We start from the raw sequence: 24069 nt of genomic DNA on the forward strand, positions 1-24069 counted from the left end.
GTTTAAGGCAGGGTTTGGTTTTGTTTTGTTTTTTAATGTATTTGTTCTTTGTGAATACTAGTACCTCATTTGTGAGTTTTTTTCAATTTTCTGTTTTGGAAAATGTATGGTAGCGTACTCTAGAACACTCAGAATATTCACTGTGGTAATAAGAGCTAATAATTTTGGGAAAGGTAATGAACAAAGTCCAATGCTATTTCCAGAATGCATGGATCTATGCAAATTTTAGATACCACCTATATCAAGTGTGGTGTCTCAGAATTTTATTAATAAAGACAGAGAATATCTGAGCAACAAGACAAACACTAGTACTCAGAAATTGTAGTACATATCTCAAGCCAGAATAAACATTTAGCACTTGAATAGTGCTTTACAGCTTCAAATCACCTTACTGACAGCCACAGCACCAGTGTATGGTAGGTTTCTACTAACACCCTTGAGAACTAGCCTACCTTACCGAGATGGTATCAAGACATGTACCTGGGACTACCACATTACTGATTAAATTATTTATTTGTCACATTTGGGAGATGAAGAAATAGTGTTAAGAGGAATCCAGAGTAATTTGTGCCAATAAACTGTGCAATACCAATTCAGCATGTTTACAGTTTTATTTTAGAAATGTCTGTCTGCAATTCACATAGACTTACTCATTACTGGATATCAATAACTTGATTATGCAAAGTAACAATCTGTTTTCAAGCTTCCAGAGACCAAGTATATCACCTGCATCTAAACTCCTTCATGTCAGGCACTAAAAGTCAAAAAAATATGGAAATTTGCTTCTCAAAACCCCATTATCTCAAGAGATGTCAACATTTCCTCTTTCACCCTAAAATACAATATATTCTACTTTTATGAGTGAAAAAATATTTACATGAAACAGAAGAAAACCTGGTCCAGAGATAATGTAATACACTTGTAAGCATAAAAACAAACAACAAAACACCAACACCCCCCCCCAAAAAAAACCATCCACGAACAAAAACCAAACCAACCAAAAAAACACACCTCCAAACCCATGCACTAATTTTCTAATCAAGGATGGTTTTCCTTGTCACTATTCTATTTTGCATCCCCATGAGTTTAATACTTTCTCGACCAGCATGCCACAATTACCGCTGTCAACTTGCTAAACACTATGGCAAGTCTGAACCAGTTGGCTTCCAAGTAGTTTTCATGATGCCCTTTTAGTGCAGAGGACAAAAGAATGGATAGGCCACACCTAAAGGACTCTTGTCCCCCTTATCTCATAGTCTTGTTTACAGCGAGCAACCAAAATAAACATGTTTAGATGTGAACAACTCTCAGACAGCATCTGAAAGATCTGTAGGAATTTCAAATGAAACAGAAGAGTTCATGGAGTCAGAAGCATTGAAGGTTGGTGAGCACTGTGAAAAAAAGCAGAATAGAAACTCCTCTCTCTACAGCTCATGTGACATAAACTGCTTCGGGATCATGGAGAGCATACTTGGAGCTCTGAGCTGCAACTGCTCCTTGTTAGGGGAATTTCTCTTTTATGAAAGAGATTTAACTGCAGCCATCTTCAAACAAATTGAAAAATAACCAGAAAGTGAGTAAGTGAAAAATTCATTTAATAATCTCAATGAGACAGAGCCTAGAGCATCTGAAGGCCTTTAACAAGTGCTAATGATTATACCTGAGAAAATACCTGGTTGCCATTCAGAATTATTAATTTAGGTGCAGGATGGAGGATAAGAATTTACACCAATTTAATGTGGGGAATAAAAAAAACCCAAAACGGAAGTCACACTTGCTGAATAAAGCAACTATTGTTAAAATAACTTACAGCCCCACGTTTGCTAGTTCTTTAAGATATGAGATACTTTGTCTTCTGGGTATTTTTCAGGGAAGAAAGGTGACTCTTCCATTGTCCTGCACACAGATGGTTTACTGACACATTCTGACACCTTCTGATAAGTTCCCAAAAGCAGTTTTTCCTTCTGGTCTGGAAAAACATATGTGTAGAGTCCCAGATCTGGACAACGGACAATGAGGTGGGTTGAGAACTGGCTAAACAGCAGAGCCCAGAGGGTTGTGATAAGCAGTGCAGAGTCTAGTTGGAGGCCTGTAGCTACTGGCGCTCCCCAAGGGTCAGTTCTTGGTCTGATCCTACTCAACATATTCACCAATGACCAGGACAAGGGGACAGAGTGTACCCTCAGCAAATTTGCTGATGATACTAAGCTGGGAGGAGTGGCTGACACACTGGAAGGCTGTGCTGCTGTTCAGTGAGACCTGGACAGGCTAGAGAGCTTGGTGAAGAGGAACCAAATGAAATTCACTAAGGAGAAATGTAGAATCCTGCACCTAGGGAAGAATAACCCCAAGCAGCAGTACAGGTTAGAGGCTGACCTGCTGAGAAGGACCTGGGAGTCCTGGTCAACAACAAGCTCTCCATGAGCCAGCAGTGTGCCCTTGTGGCCAAGAAGGCCAATGGTATCCTTCTGGGGTGCATTAAGAAGAGCGTGGCCAGCAGATCGAGGGAGGTTATCCTCCCTCTCTTCTCTGCCCTGGTGAGGCCACATCTGGAATATTGTGTCTAGTTCTGAGTTCCTCAGTCATCTCTCTTATGAGGAAAGGCTGAAAGAGCTGAGTCTGTTTAGCCTGGAGAAGACTGAGAGGGGATCTTATAAATGCTTATAAATATTTAAAGGATGGATGTCTAGAGGAAGGGGTTAGACTCTTCTCAATGGTGCCCAGTGACGCGACAAGGGCCAATGGGCACAAACTGGAACACAGGAAGTTCTATCTCAACATGAGAAAAACATTCTTCACTGTGAGTGTGACCGAGCGCTGCCCAGAGAGATTGTGGAGTCTCCTTCTCTGGAGATATTCAAAACCTGCCTGGATGTGATCCTGTGCAACCTGCTGTAGATGATCCTGCTTTAGCGGGGGGGGGGGGGGGTTGGACTAGATGGTCTCCAGAGGTCCCTTCCAACCCCCTACTGTGTCTGTATGTCTGTGAATCTCTGGCATGTCAAAGAACAGGCTCAGATCAAATATGAATGAAATATAGTCTATAGTACTCATTATAATCTGAAGTCACATGTTATAGTCACAGTGCTATAATCACTGTGATATAATCAGCATTTAATCTAAAGACACATGATCACTCCTTCATCCAAAGGACCAATGAAGCAAAGCAGTCTCGCCACACAAATAAATCAAACCATGGCTTGCTTGTGGTGGATCTTCCTTCCATTTCTCAGGTCTGGGTCCTTGGGTCATCCTGAGGTGTGGTACTTTGTTGTTTTTGGTGGTGATGGTGATAGTTATGTCATTGCCAAGATAGAATGAAATCATACACTAATTTGTCACTATCTTTTCAGCTATGAGAATTGAGCACTGATAATCTTTCTTGGGTTTGGGGGTTTTTTGGTTTGCTTTTTTTTTTTTTTTTACTTTTAAAGAGGTCCAGTGTTCCTGAGTCCAATGAGTCTGTGGACTGCGGTATCAAAATCAGAGCTGCTACAGTTTCTTCATCATCTGAAGAAAGAAGCCTTGAACAGAAATAAAATGATCTGACCCATGCTATACTGTAAGCTTTTACTCGATTTTCAATAAGCTACTACCCTGAGGTCTTTTTTCAGCATTACGCTTCATCCCAACTTTTCAGACTATTTGAATATCTGTATTTTACATTATTTTCCTCAAACATATTAGTTTGTATTTTTCCTATTTGAATCTCATTTTGTAATTTTCTGCCTGATTCCTTAATCTCACTTGGTCTCATTTGTATTATGCCTTTGTGCTCTCTGGTGTTCACCTCAAGTTCTAATTTATTCTCACCTGCATATTTCATTAACGTATTTTTACTCCCACATCCACATTATTAATAAAGACGTTAAACTGAATGAATCTCTACAGAATGCTATTACATATTCCCCCCTACACTCCAGATTTAATACTTTGAGCCTTTATTTTACAGTCAGCTCTCAATCCACGTGACAATGCTCTTCTGCAATTCATTGGGAAATAATTTTGAGTACAATTCTGCAAGGTATTGTATCAAGCACTTTACTAGACTCCACATATATATATATATTGCATTCCCTTTATCCACTATGTAGGTTATTGTGTAAGAAACAAACAAACAAACAAACAAAAAACCCCAAACCCCCCCCAAAACCCCCAAAAACCCCAAATGGCAAAATCTATTTTTAGGAAATAGCTGCTGTACGTTAGTACTTGATGACTGAGTTTGGGATTGGGGAAAGAATGATCTGAATTATTTTCTATAACCTTTGCACCATGATTTATAGAGCAGTGTTTGCAGCTTTACACAGGATCATTTAAATTCCCCTGGCATCAGGATCTGTTTCTGCTGCTTGTAGTGTTTAGCACTAAACCCTTGTTCTCAGGATAGAATAGCAGGGCAAAAGGCTCCTTCAGACCGACCCTTCTGCTGAACTATGTCGAAGCTTACAGCAGGTTCTGCTGCGAATGATACAACCAAGTATGCCATGATGCATCTCCCACAGACAACAAAGTCACCTTTGCGCTATCTGGAAAGCTTCCATCATGCTCTCACATGGAAGTAGTGCCCCCAACAACCTTCTGACTGCAGCGTCTGGGAAGACAGCATGCCCCGTTGCTTTCGTGCTGTTTTGGTGTTGCTCCTTTCTGTGTCTGCTGTCTCACACTTTCTTTTCGATGTTAAATTGTTTCCGTCCCTAGCAATTTTCTCCCAGCTACTTGTGTTCTTTTCTAATTACTAGGCACAATTAGAGTAATTCTACTTCTTTTTGCAGGTTTTGCAGTTTGACAGTGAAATCTGATTGGGACCAAATTCAGCTGTGGTTATCTATCTAGCAAACTATGTGTTTGCTTTGGGAAGGTAAATTGGAGAACTGGTGTGTTCGTCTAACTGTTTAAAGCAATACTCAGCACCAAGAGTATACTGCAATCTTTCATTAGGAAATAATGCAGTGTCTGGGAGGGAAAAAACACTTTTCTACACTCTTTATTTTGGATTTATGAAAAAACTGCACAAAAAATAATCAAGGGAGTCCTTGATCAAATTTGGAATTGTTCCATAGCGAGCAAAGGCTAGGAGAAAAAACAATTTGCCTTAGAATGACTATTGGAATAGCTGCATTTAAGACTTACTAAACAGTTCAGTTCCAAAGACGGTATTTTGACATCCAAGCCATGTGCCCTAATGTTTCAAACCAAATACTAAATAAATTATTAAACCTGTGTGGGCTGCTTATTTCCATTTCAAATAAAATACAAATCAAATATGACATTTAAAGCTTTTCTGTAATGTCTATAAAGAGTGATAAAAAGAACACAGACTTGTAGAAGAGGCTTGTTCAGTGGTTATAAGACTGACCTAACAATAGTGGAAGTCATTAAAAATACAGATCTTCCATATGATGACTCAGGAGAACATTCGTGGCTTAAAATATTGAAAGGTTAATACTGACAATAAAGCTAATGGCTGTCTCAGTTTCTCCTGGTGCTCATTCTCCAAATCCCTTTGCCCAGTGAAGTCATTTGTGACATACCTCCTGTTCAAGGTGTCCCTAAGACGTTTAACTTGATTATGCTAGTGTTAGACTGTGGCGATTTTGGTTTGCTGGGCTTTTCACTAAGGTAAAGACAAGGTGGCTCCTCTGCTTTTTTCAGTAACAAAAAGGACAATATGTGGTAAAAGTTCTGTTAGTGTTTTCAGGCCTTTATAGCTAATGAAAGTTAATTTGCAATAAAGCAGTCCTTAGGTTTCTCTAGTTTGAGATTCATCCAGTTTAAAGTAAGAAAAGATTGTAAATAATGTATGAGGGAGCTCTTCTACACACTGATGTTGGGTACATTTTCTCTATGATGTGTTGTGCCAATATCTTTAGAAGTTACTATGAATGTCCAGAGCTCAGCTAGGGTGTTAAGAGGCAAGCTTCACTAGGTCATCACAGCAGGGAAAATGAAGACTAAGAGTATATTCATGCCATACTAACTTACATATTCTGAATGCTGTCTGGATAAAATTCTGCTGGCACTGGAGTCAAGACAGTCTGACACTTTGTTTAGGCATATAAGGCAAGTGCCTAAAATACATATAGTTATTATGGTGTCTTAATTTTTATTTTACAATGCACATAAATCTTCTATTTTAACTTCACGGATATTTTAAAACCTATAAACATTATGTTTCTTAAGAATATGCTTAGTACAAGCTTTATGTGTAGAATTTAGCAAAACTAAGTTATGTCTTTAATTGTTATCAATTTTGAGATTTATGATAGTTATTTCTAAGTGATCAAATTTAGAAAGCCACAACAAGGGAGCTGTATACATGGAGGCAAGGACAAAATGTTTACCTGAGAGTTTTCTTCCTGGGTTTTCAGTTTGGTTGCCCCTCCCCCAATACCTTTATTTTATATGAATCCCTGCCTACGTTTTGGGGTTGGATTTTCTGAAGTAAGTTAAGATTTCCTCTGTTCAAACACATGCACTTTCAGTGATGCCTGAATGAAATACAAATCACTGCAGACCATCTAACAGATGTGCCATTGGCTCCCATCATGAAAAACTAGCTAAGTAGACGGATGTAAGCAGAGGCACAACCTGAAATTTCCAAAACTGTTTAAAAAATAGCTCTAATTGCTAAAGTTTTAGTAAATGGTTCATGCAGGTACTTAAAATACATGGTGAAGTTTTCATCTAAAATTAAAGTTTATTGTTATGTTGCTGGAGGAAGATGTAAAAAATTTTCAGGAGCTGATGGATAGGCATATTCTCTTATGAAACTTTGTAATATGGCTGGACAAAAATGTTTCATTGAAAGTGATTTTCAACAGAAAACTAGTTTTTGTTAAATGTTCTGGGGCTCAAGATTGCTGTTTTGCTGTCTTTCAATTAAAAGATTAGCATTAAAAAAACCCCAGACAAACAAACAAACAAAAAAACCCAAACCAAACAAAAAAACCCCAAAAGACATTTCCTCCCCCCCTCCATTCTCTTTGCTTAGCAACATGCAGAGACAATAAACTCTTAGTTGATGATCTTTTGGCATATGTCAACACTGTTTCTTATAGTTTTCTTACAGCTACTATTTTTATAAGTCTTAAATTTTATGTCCCAACCTAGTTTTTTATCAGTTCTGGATAATTACTGCTAAATAAATTGAAGAAACTTTGTCCCCAGTCTTTAACATGTATTTGCAAACCTTCTGGTATGGAAAAGACTTTTCCAAAAAGGAAGAGAATAACTTGTTCACCATGTCCATGATGAATAAAATAAGAAGTTAATTAGATTAGATTCCAGCACAAAAGAACTTGGATTAGATATTATGAGGAACATTTTGATGACAAAGATATTGAAAGCAACAGAATGAATTGCTGGGGAAAACTGTAGCTGCCATCATGGGACACCTTTATTAAAAGGTTCGATAAACATCAGCCAGGAATGACAAAGATAAAATTGACCTTGTCTGAGGCAAGGTGCCAGACTAGACTTCCTGAGGTACTTTACAGACTTACTATTCCATGATTCTATCCCCGTAGCTGTGTATGTGTCATGAGTAGTTTCACAGCTGTCAATGGGACAACTCAGAAATGCTAACCTCTTGTGAAAGACTCTCCATGGTCAGAATATTTACATCTGCAGTCTGCAACAATCAAAAAGATGAAAAAGTATATGTTTTTGTAGCACTCTGTTTTCTGCTTTTTGGGTTGTTTACCATCTGTTCTCTAGCATAAGTTGCTCAACATATCTTTTATAGTATAAAGAGATAAAAGTTTCTTATTGGGTATGGGAAAAGGTCAGATTATTTATTCCTTGGAAAATTCCTTTTGCTTTTTAAAGCTGCATTTTTATAGAAAAGTAATACCCAGCAGAAGGAAAATGTAAACAAATATATTCTCAATCATTAAATAGTCTATTCTGAAAAAAATTAAATTAAATTCGGAGAGTTTTGAGGTTTCTCAGGATTTCTGTGTTTTGGTTTCCTCCTACTTCTCTAGTGACTAGGGAGTTGAGAAACAAAAACCTTAAAGGAATTCAAGAGTTATCCAGCATCCCTCAAGCATGGGAGGCAGTTCTTCACCAGGAAGTGCAGAAGCCTAAAAGTTGTTACCTTAACTATCCTGGAGACCCCCTACTGGAGCTGGAACTCTCATGTGTTTTCAGCTCCAAGATTTGAGGCCTTGTGTCAAAAAAACTTGAGGTCCCTAGTCCTAAGATAGTCCACAGAATGGGACTGTTCTTGAGATACAACTTAGAGAAAATCTGAAATGTCAGACTCTGGGATAGGTTTGCTCCAGAAACAGAAGCCCATGAGTCCTAAAAGCCACCTAATTGAGCCCTCCATTCTCCACTGATCTGGCGTGACAAGAGTGGGCTGCTGGAACCCCTATTTGCTTGCCTCTTATCACAAGTTTGTTTTCATAATTTTCATAAATTCATATTCTTCAGTGAAAATCTGCTTTTATTTGGAAAACAGCCAAACAGGTTTATATTTAATGTTATTTAAAGCTCTGGAGAGAAAGATTCTAAAAGTAGTTTGTGAGGAAAAGCAAAGTTGAAAAAAAATCCCACAAACCAAAACTGAAATCTATTTGCCTACAAAATCAAAGTTATTTCATACAGTAGGCCTGCTTCAGAATTCTGCCAATTTTTATGGGCTTGCAGTCACATGTTTCTGGGGGTTTTCAAATTTTGCTTCTCTGTTGCTGTGCGGAAGATCCATGCCAGCAACACATGAATTGACTAACAAACCAAGTATATATTGGAAACAGTTACTTTGTCAATACACAGTGTACTGCCAAATGCAAAAATGTCAAACAAATGAAAAAAAAACCCCACAAAAAAAAACCCCAAACTGGAAAAGAATTATTGTTTAATCTCTTATAGTTGTAGTTTCAGTTGTTCCTTGCAGGAACTGCAGGTAAACTGTTTTCAGGTAGAAATTATTTTAATTGGCAGCCTTTCTTCAATTTTAACCCAATGAAAATTACACAATTAGCTTCAAACTGTCAAAGTGAATTCACTAAAGAGTAAACTGACTAATTTCATTTAGGCCTGGTATTTTCTCCATACTTGGGTTGGTTTTGTTAGGGTGTTTTCATTGCGTTGTTAAAGAACAATTGAATGACACGAATATAAACTGCTTAAATATTTATGATGTGGTGTTTAGCTTAGTTGTTGCAATTGCATAAAACACAAGAACCTAGTCCATTATATTTTGCTAAAAATTGAACCCTGCCTACTTTGAATAATGAAGAAATTTCTTGGATGGGAGACCATCTGGAAATCCATTCAGAAAGAAAAGGGGAAGGAGACAGTGAAAGGTCACAAAGCAAAAGATAAATTGCCCATACTTCAAACAGAGAAAAGGAATCTGAAAATCCTCTATCCAATTGTATTCTAACATTCAATAAAGCCTAACTTGCAGGTTTATTCTTAGTTCTTGCTTTACAAAAATAGTTCCTGATTTTTTTCTTCACTGTATACTTAGAACAGGACCTTCATTTTCTTCTCTTCTTTCCAGTCTAAGGGTCAACGACTGTGACTGCTAATTTTGACTACCTTGACACATTCCCCTTGATTTCTTTATCTGCTTGATCTGTTGTGGTACACCTGAGACATCAGATTTTAGACTTTACGGATCCTACAAGATCTGTTTAGGGTTTATGATTTATTTTTTTTTTTCCTGTACGCACCCCAAATTCACATCTGTTTTTACACTGTTGGGATGACTTTTGAAAAGACTATGCTCAGTTTGACTTTTAGCAAGCTTATATGCCTCAGAATCCTTGTAGGATGCTTTGTATAATACAGTCTTTTCATTTACTTGTTCTCAGATTACAGCTACTGTACTTAGGTATGCAGCATTCACATGATTCCCATTTGTTCCACATCTTGGTGTCCTAGCCATAAAGTTTTGGTTTTCACTTAGATTTTTCAGGTACTGTTTTTCTTAATTTCTTTTTCTTCTTAGTGCTTTATTCTGCTTTATTTACCTACTGATTTATCCTCTAATGATTCATTCTTACAAATCTTCTCAAGGAATGCCTACATTGTAATCTAGTGCTGTAATCCAATATATGATTTTTGACACACCTGTGTGGTTTGCACACACATAATATTTTTATGTATTTTTTGGTCTTGTGTTTTGATTCTCTGTTTGCTTGTGCAAATGAGGAAGGAAAGGGGGAGGAAAGGAGTTAAAAGGGTTCTTTAAAAGGCACTGAATTTGCAGAGAAGTTCACTTGAATTCTTCAATTTTTCCAACACTCTTTTCTGCACAAGTGCTGTGAGTGTGGGTACGGGTGTTCCCCATTCATGTGGATACGGGTTTGTGGTTGAGTTCTTGCATTTAGGCTTGAAATGCCTAGGGTTGAATGTGCTCTATAGATAACGTCTTTGGTGTTATGCTAACAACACTGCTACCACTTTCATTCCCAAGCTCATGTTCATGTTCATGTTCATGGCTCGATGTCCAAGTGGAGAACAGTGACAAGTGGCGTCCCTCAGGGGCCAGTACTGGGACCGTCACTGTTCAACATCTTTGTTGGCGACATGGACAGTGGGATCAAGCACACCCTCAGCAAGTTTGCCGACAACACCAAGCTGTGTGGTGTGGTCGACGTGCTGGAGGGAAGGGATGCCATCCAGAAGGACCTTGACAGGCTGGAGAGGTGGGCATGTGAACTGCATGAAGTTCAACAAGGCCAAGTGCAAGGTCCAGCACATGGGTCGGCACAATCCCAAGCATGACTATAGGCTGGGGAGGGAATGGATTGAAAGCAGCCCCGAGGAGAAGGACTTGGGGGTATTGATTGATGAGAAGCTCAACATGAGCCGGCAGTATGTGCTTGCTGCCCAGAAAGCCAACCGTGTCCTGGGCTGCATCAAAAGAGGTGTGACCAGCAGGTTGAGGGAGGTTATCCTGCCTCTCTACTCCACTCTTGTGAGACCCCACCTGGAGTACTGCATGCAGCTCTGGGGGCCCCAGTACAAGACAGACATGGAGCTGTTGGAGCGAGTCCAGAGGAGGGCCATGAAGCTGATCAGAGGGCTGGAGCACCTCTCCTGTGAGGACAGGCTGAGAGAGTTGGGGTTGTTCAGCCTGGAGAAGAGAAGGCTCCAGGGAGATCTAATTGCGGCCTTCCAGTACCTGAAGGGGCCTACAGGAAAGCTGGAGAGGGACTGTTTATCAGGGAGTGTAGTGACAGGACAAGGGGTAATGGGTTTAAGCTGAAGGAGTGTTGATTTAGATATTAGATGTTAGAAAGAAATTCTTTACTGTGAGCGTAGTGAGGCACTGGAACAGGCTGCCCAGAGAGGTTGTGGATGCCCCATCCCTGGCAGTGTTTAGACCAGGTTGGATGAGGCTTTGGGCAACGTGGTCTAGTGGAGGCTGTCCCTGCCCGTAGCAGGGGGCTTGGAACTAGATGATCTTTGAGGTCCCTTCCAACCCAAACCATTCTATGATTCTATGATTCTATGATTCATCATATTCACAGTGTTCTACAAATCCTTGTAATCATTCAAGAATTAAATGTATTGCTTCGATATTTCAACCTAATCGCTTTATTTATTTCAGTGGCAATGATGGTTTAGTTCTGTTTTTTTTCCACTGAAGATTCCCATCTCATCAATCCCACCTGAGTGGCCTTTCATTTATGCCAATGTTCTACTAGATTGAATCCATAGGTGAGTATGGGTCAGGATAAAAGTAGATTTTTTTTTTAAATTAGTTTCCATTCTTTATAGAAATAGACTTCTTCAAACCCTAGAACCCATTTTTTTACTTTTCTCCAGGTAGCTGATAGGGTGACATGATAGTCCTCTCCCTGTCTTTTTATTTCATTGTTCTAAAGAGTGCTATACAGTGGGATTACATCCAAGATCAAGTAAATAAGCACCTGAATTTAGAGAAGATAAACCAAAGAAAAAGTTTTTTGTAATTCTTTGCTGCAGATTGGAAAGTCTGCAGGAATCCAGCAGAGAGTGATAGATTTGGAAGATATTTAGAGAATATCCTTCTTATACCTGCTAAGCATTCTAATTGTTTCATTATTGGGATAAACAATGTGCCATCTCTCTGTGAACATAGGCAGAGTTTATGAAATATTTCTCATTAACGACATGCTGTACTAATAGCTATAAAATAACCACAGAGATGCATTTCTGGGAATGAGGGTGGCTTGGGTCACCACAGGAGATACACTGATATTAGTCATTCTGCCAATGTTCACAACTTTGCTCAATTTATTGATTCAATGCTGAAGGGGGAAAAAAGGCAAATCTATCTGTTTTTCATGATGAAAATCAAAGAACAACATGAAAAAAAAAAAAATCTCTTTTTTTGTCTTACTAGATCCATGACATGCCTTTCTTCACTGACACCTTTAATGATGAGAAACTCCAGTATGGTTTGACGGCTATAAACCAAGCTAATTACACAATCTGAGATCTAAGGTTTCTGTAAGTCAATATTCCGAACAATTTAGAATATATTTGAACAACGTAGACATAAAGGTCAAGTTACAATATTAATTCTTTCTAGGTAGGCCCAATATATTAAAATATATTTTTCCTCTCTGTTTGAAAAGTCGGAGCATTCAAATACAATCAAGATACTTTTGTCAATTATCCATACACCAAATAAGCAAAGAGACAGCTTTGTGCTGTGCATACTTTCTTGCATTTTAATGATGTGAATTTCTTTCTGTCACACATAAGAAATTCAGGGAAGTGACCTCTCAGCAGCTTCTTTAAGTGGTGCTGAGTAATACATAATTTATCTGTAAGAATAAGGACTTGCATACACTCAGCATAGGAGTTTAATAAATAATTTGTCTGAATACTTTTATAGTACATTGTCATATCTACTCTGAATGCACAGGCTGATGTTTTATATTAAGTTCTAAATTTGGAAAGTGTTATTTTTCCTTCTTTCCATAAAACTTTGGACACTTATTTGTGCATTAGGCAGTGGGAAATTCAATTTCTTCTCTTCATGGAACTGAATGCAGTATAGGATATTACATGATAACTCATGCAAACACTTCTGTAGATATCTTATACCAAGTGTCATTCTTTCACTCACCTCTGAAGAATAATATCTTTATTGTTCCATGTGTTACTATTCTGTTTGACTGCACTGGTGAATTTCCTGAGGTTGTTTGTCAGTTTTAGTACAAAGTAAATGTTGCTTAGATGCTCCAAATTGATTATGTTCACCCTCAGGCAATTTCACAATAACCTATTGCAGATTAAAATCACAAAATGCTATGTCACCTCCCGTCCTTATTAAGATAATTGACCCTCCTACTGAATTAATAATCTACAACCTGGTTGCTTAAATACGCTTGCTACTAAATAGTTCTCCTATAGTCTAAATGCTAACATATTTTGATGAGATAATTGAGCTTGTTTGTCTTCTTATTCAGTTAAACATTGTGGATTGACAAGACTTGATTTGCTTAAAATTCATCAGAAAAATGTGGAAGGACCCAAATTTGCCAGAGATATTTTTCATAATTTCTAAGCTATTTTATTCATCATCTTTCTGCTATTCAAAAGAAAAATTACAGGTGAAAATCTAAGCTATTCAAACTCAAAGTTATCAGTGCATGTCTAATTTGACATTATACATTTATTGGCTCTGAAACAAAGCTTTTTCTATGGTAGCAGGATACCTTCTTCTATATTTTCTCATAATTAGTATGGGTTTACTTGAATTTTAAAATTAGTAGGAAATTATTTAAACATAAATTAAAATTAAGCTGCTCTTTGATAATTTGTAATTTCTAATAGAGATTATGTTCTTCAGAATGCTTTGGATTTCTCTCAGTGTGGAGATTCATGCAGATTTCTAGCCAAATATATGGGAAATAAATAAGCTTATTTTGCTTTTATATTGCCAACCCTTTGCTTTCTTCCCAGATGAATGCTGATGAAATGAACAGGCAGAAACACATATGAAAACTTTGTTTCCCTCATCAAAGCAACTATTTGGCATCTGGTTGTCATTTTCTGTACCCCATTGTTGTATCCTCATATTTCTTTTCTACTCACTTCCCTTATTTTTATGTTTCTTCTTGTTCTAGTGTTTCAAGTAAATATATATACTTCCTTGAGACATGGCAGACAAATGGGCTGGCTAAGCAGCTTGTTTGAAAATATGATCCCCTTATTTTCTTAGCTTTTTTCTTTTCTCCTAATTAAATAGAAGGGGGTTGCTTTTATTTAAAGCAATAGCAAGCATATGTCCATAGCTGGTTAGTTCATAATAAAGCAAATTGATCAAATGGAAGCCTGCTACCATGAGCAAACTCTTACTTAAGTGAGCAACCATAAAGGAGTTCTGTAAGACTTAAACATCTGTTTTGCTTCACCCCTTAAGTACCACCATGTACTTCACTGTGAGTGCACCTGCACTTACATGCTGAGTAAAAGGAGTTCTGTGTATTTTGTACTCAAGGCCTGACTCCACATTGCTTATTTACATAAGTAGCCCATGAGGAGTCAGACAAGCTACTGGCGTGAGGAAAGTGTTGTTGAAATTTGAACTTCAGGTTTTAAAGGCTTTATAACGCATACTGAAAGTGCTCCATAAAAATGTACAATATCCAAACAGAAAAAGTTGACAAGAAAAATCTTGTACATAGAAAAGTCTTCATTCTTGACTGTGTTTTTGAATTACTGACGCAGCATCACAATTTCTTTTCAACTCAGAGAATGACTTTACATACTAGAAATTGCATATGTTGACCTGTTAGATAACTGGACATAGCAGTCAATATTTACTGTCAATTTCATTTCACTGCATCATACCTAGCACCTAGATCAAAACCCCTGGGTGTTAACATACACATCTGCTCTTCTAGAGGTACTTAGCAGTCCTGTCAACACACATTTTTGAACTTCTTTGAACAATGGTACTTTATCTTGGTAACAACTTCTGGCACCAGCTAGCTACACAAAGAAATAGTCAATAAAAACCCAATCAAAATAATATATAAAATATCCTCAAAATGGCCAAAGGCATTGAAAGAGCTAAAATTAAATCTCTCAGCAACCAGGGGCTGAGTGACTTCAGTATACTAGTAAAAATTCTTTATCCTTCCTGACTTTAAAGTACTTAGCCTTTTTCAGGACTGGTTCTTGAGAACGTATTACTTTCTCAAGCTCCACCAGTGGTACTAAATTTAGCCTTCTGTATTTGGTCAAAACAGTAACCCAAAAAATAAACAGTGATTATAAAATGCACAGATCAAAAGATCTGAAAAATCTCCACAATTGCCCATATTAATTTCCATATTCATCTAAGTGAATAGTTATCCCCTCTAACCTTGAAAAAGTCACACATCAAAAAGAGGCATCATTCACATAAAGGAATGTGTTTACCTGTCTGAATTACCTCCTGGAAACCTTTTGGCTGCTTTTCAGAAGTTTTTCTACTTAGCAGAAAGCACTGTCTTGCATGAGTAGAGAGCTTTTCACATGGAATTTGCTATTAAGTCATAGTTACTGTAGAAAACTGGTCAAAAAAATTATTGTTCCACTATAATCAATAGGAAACCTTCCCTTTACTTCACTAAAGCCGAAAATGGACACAAATTGATTGTGTTAAATTGATACTTTTTTTTCCTGAAGTTGTATTAGTCTTCCACATCCATATTTCTGATGTCAGTTTTTCACCCTGAGAATAGTTCTATGTCTTTATATAGGATAGAATCACAGAATGGTTTGGGTTGGAAGGGACCTCAAAGATCATCTAGTTCCAAGCCCCCTGCTACGGGCAGGGACAGCCTCCACTAGACCACGTTGCCCAAAGCCTCATCCAACCTGGTCTAAACACTGCCAGGGATGGGGCATCCACAACCTCTCTGGGCAACCTGTTCCAGTGCCTCACTACGCTCACAGTGAAGAATTTCTTTCTAACATCTAATCTAAATCGACCCTCCTTCAGCTTAAACCCATTACCCCTTGTCCTGTCACTACACTCCCTGATAAACAGTGCCTCTCCAGCTTTCCTGTAGGCCCCTTCAGGTACTGGAAGGCCGCAATTAGATCTCCCTGGAGCCTTCTCTTCTCCAGGCTGAACAACCCCAACTCTCTCAGCCTGTCCTCACAGGAGAGGTGCTCCATCCCTCTGATCAGCTTCGTGACCCTCCTCTGGACTCGCTCCAACAGCTCCATGTCTGTCTTGTACTGGGGCCCCCAGAGCTGCATGCAGTACTCCAGATGGGGTCTCACAAGAGCGGAGCAGAGGGATAGGGAACTACAATCAATGTTACCCCTCACCACTTAGGAGATAAAACATAAAGTAAGCAGTCTCTTGCTAACCTCCTTGTTAATTCTTAACAAAGTGTCCTAATGATATTTCTTCCCTGTAAATAAATTATTTCTCAGAATATTGTAAACTCATTCCTACACTGGAATGCATCAAGACATATATTGCTGTTTCATCTTTCTAACTTTTAAGCTAGCTGTTGACTTTAATGAAATTCTCGTTGGACTCAGGAAGTTACGGAGTTTTTGAACAACAGTAGTAAGTTCTTCACCATTCTCATTCTCACCAACCATCAAGGTTCTAGATGTCTGAGGACTGATCCCATTCATGATTAAGTCAAGACTGTCATTCCTTCCATGGAAATGCTTTGTACAGATAGAGAATGAGAAATTTCACCAAAAAAAAACCAACCCAAACCCAACCAAAAAACCCCCAAACCCCCAAAAGGCAGAAAGAATGTATTATTCCAGTCTCTGTGACTTTTTATCTGTTTTCCTCAGACTCCGTTTTAATAAGTATCCACAGAGCCTTCAATCTAAAAAGTTAAAAGGTTATGCTACAAGGTAAGATAACACGCTCAAGAGGTAACTATTATTGTGCTCATTTTGCATATAGGTAAACAAAAGCTAAACCTATTTAGTGACTTGCCTGAGAAGTTGTATAGTGGGATCACTTCGCCACAAGAATGAGAGCTGAGGTGCAGATCTATGGCGTACTTACTTTATTACAGCTATAAGCTCTTACCAATCAATGTACCTTCAGTCCTCCTCATCCTACCCATGGATCCACAAGCCACACGTACTCTGGCCATAGCCACTTTCCTTGCATTAGACCAACAATCATATTACTGTGGTATAAATCAGTTTTAACACTCTGATCAGACAGCATATTAATCAATCAGAATTACTAATTTATGAATAATGATATATATAACAGCTAGAAGGAGTTAAGGGATATAGCTTTACTCCATCACAGACTGATCCAAAGATTAAGCACCGTATATGACTGGGAGATTTTCAAGACAAAAAGTGAATTGTTCGCTAAGGTTCCTCATGAGCAAAAATAAGCATGGGTTAATGGCAGTCTTTATCAAAAAGGCTGGTATCCCATTTCTCTAAATGATGTAAACTAAGTTGACAAAGCTCTGTCTGTTCGCTCTTTGGTGTAAAGCCCTGTTTATTCTTGTAGGTACTGTTGGCCTAGACGTGTCTGCTGGACTGTGTTTTTTAACACCCTGTGATAGAAACTGTTCTGTGAACTGACCTAGCTAGCGTCATACTGCATGGACTAAGCCTAACAGAATGGGGCTCAGCTTTTTGGGTGGCCTATAGGTTTCGATGTGAAGTTCTGAAACTGATCTTCTGAGTGTCAGGGGACTTGTAGAGGGAGTCCTCAGAAGCACTCAAACTTCTTCATACTGAACTGCACCTTTTCAGAGTTCGCACCATTTGAAAGTTATGGTATGAGTCACATACCAAGTTATTTTCTTTTTGTGTCATTTTCCTTGTTTCTAGTTAGATAACAAAAGAAAAATGGTTGTTGTTAGAGTACTGTTAACACTTAACTGCAGGAGAGTGAATACTGGCAATTCTTTCTCATATTTAGCAGGCAAGTTATTTCCCAATAAAATAACATCTCATCAGAACACTACTTACAAGTAGCAATGACTAGATAGGATATTAAATATTCAATTACAGAAAATACATGTCTGTATGAAACAGGATACCACTTACTAACTGTTGGTCACTAGATCCACATTTTAATACAATGAACTGATGCATATTATAAGAAAATATATATGCATATTTTATTATCAGTTATGAGAAAGGAGATCTACTCTATAAATTAACAAATCTAGGTCCTGCATTTGAATATGCTCTGGGATAAGGTACGGCTCAATAATGTTGAATTTACCTGACAGGAAATACTTTAATTATACTAGTACTGCTACAAGAATGAATTACACCTGTAGTATCTCAACTTACTAGGAAACAGCTGTAGAAATAAAAAGTAACTCTAGGATAGGAGTGCATAATAAAACCGAATATTTTCTGCTTTCAGATATAGTATCTGGGACCTAACAGATACTGCCTCACAATTTTTGGGTGGCAATAGAAATCCAAGCAGAATAAAATAAAGATTTGCTGTTGTTATGTTGGTTCATAGAAGACTGTGTACATAATCTAGATGAAGCATGTTGCGGATGCTTATCTTTGATTTACAACTCTAACTCCACTAAGCTCTGGTTCACGCAGGCGTACTCTGAACTCAACGTAAAAGAAATAAAACAAAGTTTGGATGCCCCACATAAATATTTAATCCATTGTAACAGAGTTAAGGACACAGTGATAGCATGCACAAGTATGCAAGCCTTTAGTTTTGCATAGCACATTTATATGGGAGTCACTAAAGTTGATTTAATTTGAATATTTTTAAACATATATTTCTGCAGGAGCTTTGAGAAATAGGCATTTGTCTTTTTTTTCTTACACTGTATCATAGATTTTTATTAGGGAAATACTTTTTTCTGTGTGCATGACTATATTGTTTGGAAATTCAGATAACTTGAGTATTTTTCCTTGTAAGAACACAATTTCCCTCCCTAAAGGCACCATTTATATTCCTTAGTTGTTTTTTTTCCCACCAAATAGTCTCTACACGATTTTCAGTGCTTTCTCATAACTGCTTCTAAATGTTTTTCTTCCCAATATTATTTAAAACTTTTTTATATAGCACTAAACTTTATTTTCTCACTTTGTGTGGAAAGTGGAGGAAAAACATTTTAACACTGTTTTTATGATGTGGCATATGAAACTTGGTTTCATGTGTGGTTTGGTACATGAACTCATGGAGTTAAATTCATTCCATGAGTCAGGGGTAGGCAATATGTAATCAGCCATGAAGTTTGTGTTTCACAAAGCTGCTTACACTGAATAATTCAATATTTGAGCTTTAATGATATTTGAATAGGAATTTGTATGTAGGCTGTACATTGGATAGATGAAAGAAGGCAGACAAACGTTTGATTTCTGGCTGAATCATTAGCATCTGAGATGATTGTTTTTCAGCCCGCTGTGGGATCAATCCTCCCTGAGACTGATACTTGCCATGCTGCCTCCGATGACAGCCACCACCTCTATAGGCTGTGCACAGTCTCCATAGCTTCTCACAGCTTTCCTCCAAGGTCCTGAACCACCTAACCCTGAGGGGTGACCTCTCAGTGACAGGACCATCATCACTACGTGTCTACCTCCAGGAAGATGGAGAGACAAGACGGATGCGGTAGAGGCCAGGGCTGGTGCTGCTAAGGGGGCACTCCCGTTTCAGCGCATGCCCCCATGCCGTCATCCCCACTGTGACTAACAAGGCACCAGGGCTGCCACCCGGGACGCGTGCTGTGGAGCACAGCTTGTCTCTGGGTGGGGGAGGACAGACCGTACCCATCGCTGCTTGTCAGTGCCAGATGGGAGGGAAAGGAGGAGGGGAAGCCAAAACCAGCCCAGAACATAGGAAACATATTTCAGAAATGTCTGCACGGGGATTTTCTGCCTACACCAGAACCGCCCTGGGCCGCTCTCCACAAATAGGGTGACGGGGATGAGAGGGATCCACAGTGGCAGAGACAGGAAGAGGCAGAAGTTTTATTTGCTGCAGTGCTTGAAGCATGGCTCTCCTGTTTGCCTTTAATCTCCACAGTTGCCTTTAATCCCTGGAGCCGGGGCTGCAGCTACACCCGGTGTCGTGGGTTGACCCTGGCTGAGGGCCAGGTGCCCACCAGATCCGCTCTATCACTCCCCTCTTTCATTAGACAGGGGAGAAAAGGTACAATGAAAAAAAAAACTTATGGGTCGAGATAAGGACAGGGAGAGATCATTCTCTAATTATCATCACGAGCAAAACAGACGGAACTTAGAGAGGGAATTCATCTTATTTATTACTAAGCAAAACAGACTAGAGGAATGAGAAATAAAGCCAAATCTTAAAAACACCTCCCCCCACCCCTCCCATCTTTCCGGGCTCAACTTCACTCCCGGCTTCAACCTCCGCCCCCCTCAGCGGCACAGGGGGACGGGGAGTGGGGGTTATGGTCAGTTCATCACACGTTGTTTCTGCCGCTTCTTCATCCTCGGGGGAGGACTCATCGTTCCCCTGCTCCAGCGTGGGGTCCCTCTCATGGGAGACAGTCCTTCATGACCTTCTCCAACGTGAGTCTCCTCCACGGGGTGCAGACCTACAGGAGCAAACTGCTCCGGCGTGGGTCCCCCACGGGGTCACAAGTCCTGTCAGCAAACCTGCTCTGGCGTGGGCTCCTCTCTCCATGGATCCACAGGTCCTGCCAGGAGCTTGCTCCAGCGTGGGCTTCCCAGGGGGCCACAGCCTCCTTCAGGTGCCTCCACCTGCTCCGGTGTGGGGTCCTCCACGGGCTGCAGGTGGAATCTCTACACCCCCTCATCCTCCCTCCATGGGCTGCAGGGGGACAGCCTGCTTCACCATGGTCTTCACCACGGGCTGCAGGGGAATCTTCCTCCGGCGCCTGGAGCACCTCCTCCCCCTCCTTCTGCACTGACCTTGGTGTCTGCAGATGTTCTTACATCTTCTCACTCCTCTCTCTGGCTGCAAAAGCGCTCTCTAACTGTTTTTGTCTTTCTTAAATATGTTATCACAGAGGCGCTGATTGGCTTGGCCTTGGCCAGCGGCGGGTCCGTCTTGGAGCCGGCTGGCATTGGCTCTATCAGACACAGGGGAAGCTTCTGGCAGCTTCTCACAGAAGCCACCCCTGTAGCCCCCCCCCCCCCCCCCCCCCCGCTACCAAAACTTTGCCACGCAAAACCAACACACCCGGTCAGGCCCAGCCACGTAGGGAGCTGGTGCACTGCAGCACCCTGCCCTAACTGGCCTACTGAAGCGGCCCTGCTGTGAGGCTGCACCATGTGCCGCTTGCCCACAGCAGCAGACAGTGCCGTGACGGCCTGCCCTGAGGCTTCCGAAGAGCCGGTGGATGGAGGCTCAGCAGACAGGGCCTGGGGTGAAAGGCCTGTGGGTGTTGTATTGATCGTGACAGAGAAATGTGCAACAAGAAGCCAAAGGGGCTGGTTGCCCTCACACAGTTTGGTTTCTTGCTGGTCTGTTGTGTGACCAGGAGACTCCTGGAAGGGCCCTGGGCTGCAACAGCAGTTGTCACCTCTGGGAACGCTGACAAATTGTGCTGACATGCTCAGTCCTTTCAGAAACAGACCAGACCCCTGTGTACTTTAAAAAAAATTAATGATGGGGAATGTATTGATGTGAATCAGCTGTCTGGAAATCAACCTTAATTCAAGCAGCGTGAGGCAACAGCCATTTCATGAGTAACATAGCAAAATTTAAGAATAAAAAGAAAGCTTCCTCAGCTGCAGAATGTCTGTCCTCACTGCCTCGACATACTTCACAGACCTCCTTCATGCAGTCAGAGACTAAGTCCACTTAACAATCTTTACAGCTCAGGTCACACTAGAAAGTGTCATCCAAACGTTCTTGGTTCCATAATCAATTTATTTCCAGGCTGTCCTGGTACTTCAGTCTACATTAGCTTCCTAAAAAGATTCTTTTACTTCCCTTCACCTCTCAGAAGATGAAAATATTTTTCGCAAATATGCTGTGGCCTCAAGGTGGATAAAAGAAATTTTTAGCCAGACTTTATCAGATTGGCAGAGGTGAGAAGTGAAACAGTTTTCCCCACACACTTGGAAAGAAAAATTTATAAATTGATGTATGAAGCTTTTTCACACTGTGAACTTGGAATTTTAGATCAACTTTTCATTAACAGCATTACTTAACATAATGTCATAACTGGGATTAATGAATGTAGATCATTATTGGCTGCTGATTGAGACTAGGCACAAGAGTAGTCAACCACTCTGGGGTCATAGTGAAGGTTGGGTGATAATGGGACTATGTTGGCTGATAGGCTTAACTAACTTGAAAGAATACCATGACATACAATCGCAACTGTTAGCATGGAAATGATTGTAAAAAACACAGGTCAGATTTTGCCACCTAGGCTGATCCTAAATAATACCTTATTCTTTGAGTATATTCTGTCCCTGAGCAGATAATAAATCCAAATTAAAGTTTGAAGAGGAGGCATTATTTCCATACTTCTCTTTCTAAACAATTAATCTGCTTAAACATAAAGGAAAATAGTTCTCAATTTTTTATAAAGATCTTTACAGGTTTGAATCTCTCAAACAAATTGGAATCTGAAATAAATAAATATTTCTGATGAGCCTTAATGCCAAGATTCACACTTTTCATTATACAACATGTATTTTTAAACTTTTGATTGAGTTGGTATTATGTTATCTCCAGGTTATGAAAGATTCAGGAAGAAATGAGAAGAACAGTCCGAATTCCTGCATTACCATACACTGAATTTCTAATAGATTTTCTCTCCAAGGGTCTTAATCCCAGCGTCTTTCTGGGGTAGTCTGAAAAGAACAAGATAGAATCTGCTTATCACCTTTTCCCCCTGAAAGCACAGGAAAGGTAAACAAGAAAGGCAGCTTGTCAGCATTGAGACAATTACTTATGTTTCTAACGTCACAGCCTAACACTGATAAGGGATTTTTATGAGGGATTTTTTTTGTATCCAGATTAGAAGAAATCAGCAAGTGTGCTTGGGCATTCTGCTATCTAGATTTCATGTCATTTCCTGTGTCCTTATATATCTAAAGGTAAAGTCATTTCACTTTAATTTCACTTTGCTTGGGAAAGAACCAAAAACAATGCACAACCCCCCCAAAAACCAGAAAACCTTTCTGATTTATTCTAAGCTCTGTTATTTCATTTTACAGAGTAAACTATGAGAGGAGATGCAGAGCTGCATTGTCTCAATCCTAGCAGTGGAAGATATTACAGCAAGATACATCTATGGCCTCACAATTAGGACTTAAGAAGTTCTCACCAAGCAGAAGACCAGATTCATAGTGTATCTTTAATTATTCATGTGGAAAGAAACAAGAAAAAGAGAAGCTGACAGAATCACGTTCTAGTAAATAGTACTTCCAAGACCAAAATACACCTTTGAAAATCAAGAATTAGCAAATACATTCACCATGTTATTATGACTGTAACAAGAAACTCTTGTGTCTTCAGGGTAAAATAACAACCATGGATTTCAATCATTCTCCTACCCCCCAAGAAAATCTTCCCACTGAATTTACTTACTTTTTTCTTAAATAACAGTGAAATCTTTCTATGGAATGCACAGATGGCTAGACAAGGCATACTCAGTTAAATAAGGGAGAAAAATTAGAACAAACCTCAAGGGTAGACTGATGTATCTGTGATTCTTTTCTTTAATGTTATGATAGTCTTAACCACAAAGTAAAATGTCTATCAACAGGCTAGATGTAATGATCCTGCAGTCATTTCTCAGTCCAAACCTCCACTGATTTCAGTTCAGAACCACAACTTGGGCAAAAAGTATGAAGTTTGATTTTAGGAGGTATCTGCCAATCCAATGACAATTCACAATAATTTGCTTTGGAAGCAGACCCATATGTATTCTGATTTGGTGTACAGTGTTATAGATATCTTCATAAAAATGCCCCATTTTTCAGATTTACTGTGTCTGGTTGAATTTAGTGTAAATATGGGTATAGTATAGTGTAGCCAATGTAGTGTATTGTGTGTATAGTGTGTAACCCATATGTGTATACTGTAGTGTAACCAATGTAGTGTAAATAAGTTTTACGTGAAGGGAGAGTAGCTATTTTGAAACATTATAAAATTGAATATGTTTAATTATGTAATAT

At 39.3% G+C, this 24069-nt stretch overlaps 1 long non-coding RNA gene across 1 annotated transcript; it reads left to right on the forward strand.

Annotated features, from left to right (window-relative positions):
* Nucleotides 1–3416: 3416 nt before the first annotated feature.
* LOC142600107 (uncharacterized) lies at nt 3417–23789 on the forward strand. The gene is made up of 5 exons (XR_012833562.1): nt 3417–3562; nt 4776–4861; nt 11573–11682; nt 12350–12456; nt 23107–23789. It is a non-coding gene; the product is annotated as an uncharacterized LOC142600107 (long non-coding RNA).
* Nucleotides 23790–24069: the final 280 nt, after the last annotated feature.

This window comes from Balearica regulorum, chromosome 1 (assembly GCF_011004875.1).
Source record: "Balearica regulorum gibbericeps isolate bBalReg1 chromosome 1, bBalReg1.pri, whole genome shotgun sequence".
NCBI classification, from domain to species: domain Eukaryota; kingdom Metazoa; phylum Chordata; class Aves; order Gruiformes; family Gruidae; genus Balearica; species Balearica regulorum.